Here is a 10,176-nt window from a genome sequence, read left to right on the forward strand (position 1 = left end):
GGCAGTGATGGAGAGGCACCTGCTCTTAGGAGAGGACATGGAGGAAAAGGCAGAAAAGATAAACTGTTTGAGAGCAATAATTAAAATTGGAAATTCTTCTGTAAACTTTTTAATTCAACATTTTAAAGTAAACTTGATTATTTAAAAATACTCCTTAAGTTGTCAGGAAGACTGCTTAAAATTTGTGGTTGTTTGGGTTGTAATTAATAATAGTAATGACCACCGTTTTCACTTCTAAAGTAAGAAAAAGTAGAGGCTGGCCATTAACTTTTCTCCTTAATCTCTGGCAAGCCAATATTTCAATTGCCGTTCATAGCCAGAAATAAGGAACTAAATTAATAATCTATATATAAGATGCTTCTAAGGTAGGTAGCAACTTACCTAGTGACAGTAGGGAAAAGGATGCTCTTATCATAACCGATACACCATTATGTAGTCTCCAGGCCAGCATGCTTGTTGAAGTTAACAGGTGGCTGCAGCCATCATAAGATTACCATTGAGAAAAATTCAACATGATAGAATATTAAACCGTAATTTATGCAGAGATAAAAATAGATTAGTAATTATAATAGCCAGACCCAAGATTTCCAAACTAATAGATATCCAGTTATTAATTCTGGCTTAGAAATATAACACACACCTATTGGAAGCTTATTATTTCATTAGAGAAGTACATAGGAAAAAACTCCAGGCCCTAGGAATTCAGAAAAAAAACTTCATTTTTTTTTGAAGTGGAAAGAGTGTCCAGAAACTATTAGAACCCACATTCCCTCCATTGCTCTTCCCAGGAAGATCAACACTCACTTCAACAAGAGAAAATGTCTCACTGTGAAAAAAAACAGGGCTCATTGTGAAGCTGAAGGAGCCAAGCAGACTTGTCTGCTTAAGACCTAAAGGTCTGCCCAAGAGACAGAGCCCTGAAAAGAGGTGAACCTAGTCAGCACAGAAAGTATCTTGGCAGGAGCCATCTAACTGCGAACACCAATACCTCTGTAGCTTCTACTTTAGAAATAGTGCCAGACCAAGCCAGCTTACCTGGTCATCTTTCATTCCCTACTAGATCTGCCCAGTACCTCATGGCAGATGATCAAAGAACACTACCATCTCGTTGTGGCCTCCCAGCCCCATACCTGCCAGGCTGCAGCCTGCCCAGTGCAGGGGGGTGGGGTCAGAAGGACATTTTAAAAGGGGAAGCAAAAGACCTTTAATATTTTGAGCAGAATGATAACTTCTTGGCAAGTTATATTGCAATAGTACTTTGGTTACGTAATGATCATCTCAATGACACATTCATTTGCCAGAAAATAATAACAAAAATAATAACGGTGAAATACAAGGATTTGTTCCAGAATGTTAATCCTTGACCAATGCTTCCTCTAGAAAGATAAGCTGTGACGCTGCAGATTTCCTTGACCTACACAGAGTGAGCCACCCGTTCCCAGTGACCCAGAAGCCATGGCACAGGCAGCTAGTGCATTCTGTAACCCAGCTCAATGAGAACTAAGGGTTTGGCGCCCCCTCTTCCTCACCAGAGGGTCTAATTGTATTGGCCACCCTGCTCAACCTCCCCGCACCGGTCCAGCGCCAAGTTGCCTGAAACTTCCCCACACCACACACAACATGGCTAACAAGAACCTCTGTTCCCAATACATTTGATCATCAAAATAGCACCATGTTTCCCCCAGAGAAATGCAATTTCATCTCCATTTCAAGTAGTTTGATGTGTGGTAATCAGAGGGAGACATAAATTTTGAACTTGAGCTTTATGTTGTGACTAGCATTAATTTAAATGCCTTGCATCAAAGATCTGAGCTATTCCTCTGAAACTGCTTTAAAACCTACCATGACTTTTCGTTGCTTCAGAAACCCACAGTGCAATCTGCAACGCATTATAAATTTTAAGCAAAGAATCTTATCTATATTTTCTTGTGCATTCCAAAACTCCCTAAAATACTGATCAGAGACAGTGCCCACATTCCAAGACTAGTGCCACAAGTTTGCTACAAGTTGAGGGAGGAAAAAAAAAATTAAAGTAACAGATGTTTGGGTTGCCTACTTCTGTTATTTTCAAAACTTCATCAACAATGCAAAGTTTTAAATTAGAAATGTACTATAGTTCTATTGTTCCCTATGGAAATTTTTAACTAAAACCAGAGTCTAGGAATTCATTTTCAAGTAAATATTCCAACTTTGGTTTTAAGAGGAAAAACTACATATATATATATATCTTCTTAGAAGGAAAGAAAGTTACGTCTGATGAGAAGCCCCCTCCACTCAGCACCGCAGCAGGGAGCAGAATTCAATTGGTGGTAACTGCTCCCCACTGCTCTTGCAGACTTGGTGGCTCCATGGGGTGTGCTCTCAAGCCTTCTGCTGTCCAAAGGAGAAGCTGTAGGGGATGCTCACGGCCCCACTACAACTAGAAAATTTTGTGGGTCTGGTCCTGTCAATCCTCGGGATAGCTCCACGTGAGGTATTCTCACTCACTTCAAAGACAGGGCAGCTTTAGAAGCCCTTCCAGAGGGCTTGCCTGCATCAACTCAGCATCCATGCTGCTCATCCCCCTCCTGGTTCTGCATGCCCGTCAAGGAAAGCTATTAGCTCCCTCCTGGCCTCAAAGGGAAGGGGGAGCAGAGTTCATTGTTTTCTCTCAAACCTGCAACCCTGGTGGCTAGTGGTTCACATATTAACTTAATTCAAAAGATTAGCAACACAGGGCTTAAATTATATAGGATTCAGAAAAGTTCTGACCCAGGCTGAGAATGGAGACTAGACCAACAAGTGGAAACTCATAAAGCAGAGCCAGTTTTATTTGAATGTAAATTGATAGAAGGAAGTCAATATCTTTTGTCGGTGGTATTGTTCCTAAAATCCTTTTGTCCTATATCAATGCCCCCATCTCTTCTACAAAACTACTCCTGACTCCACTAGCCACAGTAATCCCTCCTTTCTTGGAGCTCTTAAAAATACATATAGTATCTGCTGCCAACTTAGCACTTTATTATATACTTACCTGTATTAGCCTCTGTATTATATTTTTAATACTGACTCTCCAAATTGATTTTGAGTGTCTCAAGGGCAAAGAGAATGTATTTCACTTACTTTCAGGACCTATCACAGGAAGAGTGGGGAAAGGGGACCCAAGAGGACCACTTGGCATAAGCCTCGTATTTAAAACAGGCCTCAAATTTAGATTTTTGATGATATCTCCAAATAAGGTTATACCTCAATTTTCATAGACATACTGGCAAGAGTTTTTAAAAGAAGCATATCATCCAACAACTTAAAATTCATCAGTTTCTATGATGCTCTTTTGGTATTACTTATTTTAATACTCCAGAAGCCTCAAAAATAAAGAAATAATTTAGTTTACCTCAGATTTTCTGTAGTGCCTGGCACTCTGTTACAAAAGATAAATGCAGAAAATGCTCCCTAATGGTCACCAGATATGCTGCAGATGGAGGGAAGAAGTACAAAACTGTTACAGCACTTGACTATAACAAAAGCAGAGTCAGAGACCCAGGGCAACTGAAAAGATCCCAGGCAAACTGGCTAGAGCGAGCCCCTAAAGCAGTTGTGTGTGTTTTCAGGGTCTCTCTCCTGTACAGCTACCTTGGTCTCCTTCCTGATAACAGCATTAGCATCAAAAGAAGGGGGCTGTCCTCTTTGTTTGATAATAAAGCACCTCCTAAGAACTTGAAGATAAGGCAGCTTTGTAAACCAGTGGAACTTAGAGCCAATAGCTGTGCTTCACCAGATGTGAGAGAAAGCCAAGCAGGAAACTGTCTGTGATGTGCAGCCAAAGGGTTCTAAAAAATCCAGAACTCCAATCAAGCTAGTTTCCAGAAGTGATCTCAGGGAAGCAGGACTAGAATGTGATTCTAATGTAATCCAGAATCCCATACTGTTTTTGAGAAAGATATTGTGACACAAAGTGTGTGTGAATAGTAAAGGGAAACACAAGTTAGCCATGAGTTCATTGCGTGTGTTCCCTTTGTGAAGAGACTCAGGGGTAGCTGATCATCTTCAGATGACACCTCCAAAACGACGCTGTGTTCTGGGCACCTCTTTCTGCCATATTCTTGACCTCAGCTGATGTGGTAGTTATTAGTCCTGTTCACCAAATTTTTCTGGCTCTCCATCTTCTGGAACTTTATAGAATTGCATTCTCCTATTCGGGATAGCCTTGACTTGTTTTAACCAATGAAATGTGAGTGACCTAAGAGCCAGAGAATGAGCCACTGCATGTCCATTGTCCTACCTTGCTCATCACAGATCACAACGAAAACAGAGAAAGAGACTCGCTCTGCAAAGGTCCTGAGTGAAAGAAACCAAGTACTCCAAATGAACAGTAGGGGCGATTTAATATGAAGAAGAAACAAGCCTTTGTTATTTTAAGCCACTGAACTCTTGGAATTATTTCTTATCACAGTTTAACCCATCCTATCCTGATCAATAAAATCAGTGATTACCTCACCATGTTTAATCCCCTGCTTCTCAAACTGAAGTGCCTTCAGGGTTACACTGTTCTATGCCAGGGTAATCCCCTGCCATGGGATAGGGGAGGCACATATTACCAGAGCGTCCACCGGACTCACTGTTAATTTAAAATGTTATTTTTATATTCAAACATACACAAATGAGTACAAAAATTTTATTAGTTTTTAAGATGAAACAGGAGATTTCAAAGAATTTCAGAAGCACAGATTTAGTGGATAAAATAAGGTGTTCCAGTAAAGAAGGGACCTCTGAGAGAAGCAGCCTCAGTGAACAGAAGAGAAACTGAGGCACAGACAATTTATGTGACTCATCCAAGGTCACACAGCTAGGAAATGCAACCCAGGTTGGTGGATCCAAGGCCAGTGCTCTTTTGGCCACACATACCTAAGCATGTGCAGTAATGATTCTTCTAGTATTCTCAGCAACACAAGGGGGACAGTCATCCTCATGTGAGAACCAGCCATTGCCCCTTCACTGCTGACTTAGGATGGTGTCAGTGAGGTAGCTGACCTCACTACCAAATCATCACTGTTCACAGAGATGTAACAAATATTCTGCCTTCCTTTCTTTCCCAACTTCTCACCATAGAAAGATAAAAAATAGACAAAGTTTGCCTTTCCCCTCAAATTTTCCAACTTTCAATCTTTATAATCTAATCAATTATCTCCATGTTGGGGGTCATTAAATATAATGAGCTATTGGAGAGAAAAAAAGTGTGTGTATGTGTGTGTGTGTGTTTGTGTGTGTACGTGTGTGTGTGTGTGTGTGTCTCTGAGAAGGTTCCCCAGTGATGAACAATCCCTTAATAGCTATCTTTGGAACAAGGCAGGGTTTGAATAAATAACCTTCTGCAGTCAGTTTAGTGCCAGATCATTCTTAAAAGCAATATCTTAGGTAAAGTTTGGAAGTAACATTTATGTTTTCTTTTTTTAATTGGAACTTAGCTTTTTCAGTCTCTTTTGGAATTTTATGAACCTAAATTTTCAAGTGGGAGAATTCAAAGCAGATGAAAAGCAACCAGATTTTTTAAAAAAAGAAAAGGACTTAAAAATCATAACCCACCCTCACTCACAGTCTTTCAGAGCTAATTATATATAGTTAAGATAATCTGAAACTCTAGAAGCACCCTTGCCAACATTCTTTGTATCTATAAAATCAGCCTACGATAATTTAAGATCAATAGTTTGTAAAAGTCAATAGTCGAGTCCTACCTCTTGTAAGTGTGGCCAGTTTCTGATACAGACATTATCAATTGCTCACCACTGTGAGATGCTCTGAGCCATGTAAAGTCCATGCCATTCAATGTCCACAAGCATTAACTCAGGTTTCTTACTAACTCATTTTTTATGCACATCACTCACAAAAAAGAACTACTTTTATTTTTGCAAAAGTCCCTGCTCATTTTTAGAGGACATAGCTCTCACAAATACACTTTGGTTTCCTTGCTCTCAGTAAACAGATTTTTTTCCTGCAATGCTCTTTTGTGAAACTTGTTTTGAGAACAGTGAGTACCACCCTACATCAGATTTTGTCGGTTATGCTATTATTGCAGATACAGAAGAAAACTTTGTTAGAAATTTCCAAAAGCTCTCAAAATAAATGCCCCAGGATGGTTCCCATTCTACCTGTCCAAATTTGTCCCTATCCTCTCCCTAAAGTCCTCCATCCCCGTCAAGTACACCTCCCTAGCAACTTTCCGAGCTGGCTCTATCTCCGAGGTTTTGCTCACACTATTTAAACACACATGTACCCGGTGTCTGTGATGCACAAATGTTTTCTGTCTGTCAATGTAAATCCTGTCCAACCTTCAAAGCCTAACCCAATTCCCAAAGACTCCTGGAACATTTCCCATATCAAATTTATCCTCAACAATAACTCACTTCTGTGAATTCTGACAGCAATTGCTGTGCTTGCCATTTATTCTGATGTTTAGCCTTATTCTATTTTACATCATCATGCAATTGCTTCATTGTGTATGTCTTGGATCTTCCATTTGATCAAAATGTCATACAGTGGAGGGTACATGTATAAACCAAAGAATGAAATTCTTCAGGAGAGACCCACATGGCAACTAAGATCTTTCCCAATTCTTAGATCATCAACTTTTAGAAATTTTCTGCATCTAATCTACAATAAGCATAGAAGGTACAGAGAGTTTCATCTCCACCCATCTACCGCAAGAGTCACCCCTCAAATTGTGTGCCTCTTGTAGTCATACTCAAATGAAGGCCAAAACTGAGATAATCACGATTAGCCACTCTAGCAAATAGACTGCTTCACCAGCAGGGCTGAAACATCAGCCAGGGCCAGGGGGTGGGAATTGTACAAAGAATCAGACAGAAGTAATGTGTCATGCATAACCAGAAAAAATCAACACCCAGCTACTGTCAGCTACAGACCCTGCCCTCAGCCCCACAGGTATAAGCTACCCTCCAGGTAAATAGCCTGCATCACAAAGATGTCACAGAGCACAGACATCCTAGACACACCCAGGGAATGAAATCTTGAAAAGCCAAGTGCTTATAGCATATAAGCAAATGCCTTACCATAAATAAAAGTAAAGATAAAAACAGGAGATTTCTGTTACCTTTGGAGATAATATGTAGTGCTATATACATTTAAATGTTTCCGCAGAGTGGCATGTTTAGTAAAGTGTGGAGTTTTCAGTGTTTTTTTCCTCATTAGTCAACAATATGATTCAGATGGTAAATAAGTTCACTTTTCCTGGCATTAATAGAGGTAGATTGCTGCACACACACACACACACACACACACAATCTTCCTTGGACTTTATCTTTTTGGTTAACAATACCATTAAAACATACAATTCAGCTGTTCATCCCTATAGAGGCAAAATGCTATTTTAAAAGTTGCCTTCAGTTTGTGCCTATTGCTCTATGGCAGCAGTTCTCAACCAAGGGTGAATCTGCCCCCAGGGGACATTTGCCAAGGTCTGAAGACATTTTGGGCTGTCTTGACTGGAGTGGTAGTACTGGCATGCTGGTAAACATCCTACAATAAACAGGACAATCTCCTACAACAAAGAATTACTAGGTCCAAAATGTTAGTAGTGTCAAGTTTGAGAAACTCTGTCCCAGAAGTAAAAGCAATACAACATTTCAAGCCAAGAATGCTTGGCCAGGTGCAGTGGCTCACACCTGTAATCAGAGCTTTTGGAGGCCAAGGCAGGAGGATCACTTGAGCCCAAGAGTTTGAGTTCAGCCTGGAAAAGATGGTGAAACCTTTGTCTCTACAAAAAATTAAAAATAATTAGTGAGGTGTGATGGTGCGCACCTCGTGGAGGCTGAGGTGGGAGACTTGCTTAATCCTACGAGGTCAAGGCTGCAGTAAGCCGAGATCATGCCACTGCACTTCAGCCTGGACGACAGAGGGAGACCCTGTCCAAAAAGCAAATGCCAGATTGCTTCTTGTTTGAGGGAAATCACTTTAATAATCCTTTGACTTATGCAAAAGAAAAGTCAAAATCTTATTCTGAAATAGATCATTTCAGACTCTAAGCCCTACTGATGGTTTTGTGAACAGCGTCTCTGCAGAGACTGGTATGATGTTAACTTCCTATTAAATTCGTTGAGTGAGAAAGGAAGAAAGAGTCAAGAAGTGTCCCAGATTTCCAGGAAGGACTCATTTGAGGGAATTCTCTTCTAAGGAGGGAGATAAAATAACGCTCAGCAATGTCGCAGTAGGCAAGAGGCTAAATAAAGCCAGTCAAAATGGTGCTCCCCATGCTGAGCATGGCAGATGGCATCTGGAATTGGTGGGATTTCATCCAGCTGTAAGTTTTCCTTTTTCACACTGTTTTTCTCTTATAACACCCGCAAGCCTTCAAAGAAAGTTTTATAAAGCACCACAGCCTAGTGTTCACTGTGTCTGAGGAAATAAGAATTACCTACTCAAGGATGTCTTTAGAGGAAGTAGGTAAAAGTGTGAAGGAAGCCAGGGCAGACTGGGAGAGCAGTGAGATACCACACCCTGAGTGTGGCATAGGGGGAAATAAGGTTGGGCAGAAGCTTCCTAGAGCACCCAACAGCATAACGGAGGTTCTGCAACGCAGCAGGGAAGTTACTGAGTTAAGTTGGCTGTCAGGGGAATCTGGCGTCTCCCAGGAATGAAATACTTCAGTATCCCTGCATGGCCTAGTCACTGGTTGAGCCCTTAATTGGCTGAGCCCTTGGGAAGGGTGGCCTCAAAGTAAGTGGAGCCATAGATTCAGAGTGCAACAGCTAAGGTCAGTTACAGTCCTTATACTGGGAGGTCAGCAAGGTGCATTCTCATGGCCACATCTTGAATAAAACTAACTAGCTATTTGCGTGATAAGAGGAAGTGTTTCCCAGAACTTCCATGTCTCAAACCCCCCATCTGTTCATATGCCCTCTTTTCTACAGGAGGAGCAACAGATACTTTAACTGCTGATTAATCTCTCAAAAGTAAACAGCTGCCAGCCAAGTGTAAGAATAAAGAAAATGAGAAGTCAAGTGTTCTAGAATCACCAGAGAAGCAGGAGAAAACTCTCAGATTTTAGAGAGTACCCAAATCAAGAAACTCTTCACCTACTTTTTAACTTCACTTGAAACTGGCCCAGGCTATGCCACTCAGAACCCCACTGCAGGACACCTTGGCATGTTGCCAGCCTCTGTCATACGATGACTGCCAGCTCCTTCCAGACTCTGAAATGCTCTGTGAGAGAACCATCATTACCTACCATAGAACTTCTAAGGGAAAATTGAGTTGAATAAATTATTAGCAATTTCATAATAAACTTCAAATCATCTTCCATACATTTTCTTCAAACTGCCAGAGTAATTCATCTATTAAACATTTAGATAGTACCATCATTCCTTGTCAACTTTCCCTTGTCAGAGATTGTTAAGAGAAGAGCATTATATTCCAGGAGAGTTTGAGTTCAGAAAGGCCTCAAGGCAGACTGTGAGCTAGAAGTCTTCTCAAAGGCCTGCCAGCTCTGTGATTTTATGATTTCAGATGAAAAACCTGATAGCACATTGAGAAACTGTCCCTGAAACAGAAAGGAAAGTCAGTGGAGAAACCAGCCTTAGGGAATGCCTCACTTCCCAGGCTATCTCCTAAAATATAGACTGTATGTTAGAACCGTAGATACTCATATTGTCCCTTTATTTCTGAGCTTCTGCTGGAATAGGTGGTTATTAGAAGGTAGTATTTGTCTGCATTTGTAAGCATTCCAAAAACAGCATGCAGAACAATGAGCCTTAAAAGATCATCATGAGATTTTTGGCTTTGGTGCTGGACAGAATGTCAAGCAGGACCTGCAGGTATTTTTCCAATAACAGTGTGAACCAAAGTCCATTTCTCCATTTTGTCTTACACACCCACTTGCCAGATCTAAACAGAATAAATATTGACACGGTGATTTCAGACAAAGTTCAAGTCAAGTCGGCCTAAAGCACCAGAAATACCAGAAATGTCCCTTAGCGTGTTCTTCATTCAAGTCCTTAGAGTTTTTGGTTGCTCTGACACTAAAATTACTGCACACATTGTTTTCGTCTTCTATTTGTGGAATACTAGAACACAAAAATGTTATTAACTTCACAAAGTGTGTATACACACACACACACACTCGTACATGCACACAAAAAAAGCTCAGCTTGTCAACAGCTTTAGTGAAGTAAAATACAAATGATA

At 40.6% G+C, this 10,176-nt stretch overlaps 1 long non-coding RNA gene across 1 annotated transcript in view; it reads right to left on the reverse strand.

Annotated features, from left to right (window-relative positions):
• Positions 1-7,714, reverse strand: part of LOC108586347 — a 43,056-nt gene extending 35,342 nt beyond the window's left edge. The window contains exon 1 of the long non-coding RNA XR_001903553.3: positions 382-7,714. This is a non-coding gene — a long non-coding RNA (uncharacterized LOC108586347). The remainder of the gene's footprint in view (positions 1-381) is intronic.
• Positions 7,715-10,176: the final 2,462 nt, after the last annotated feature.

Source organism: Papio anubis, chromosome 5 (genome assembly GCF_008728515.1).
Source record: "Papio anubis isolate 15944 chromosome 5, Panubis1.0, whole genome shotgun sequence".
Lineage (NCBI taxonomy): Eukaryota > Metazoa > Chordata > Mammalia > Primates > Cercopithecidae > Papio > Papio anubis.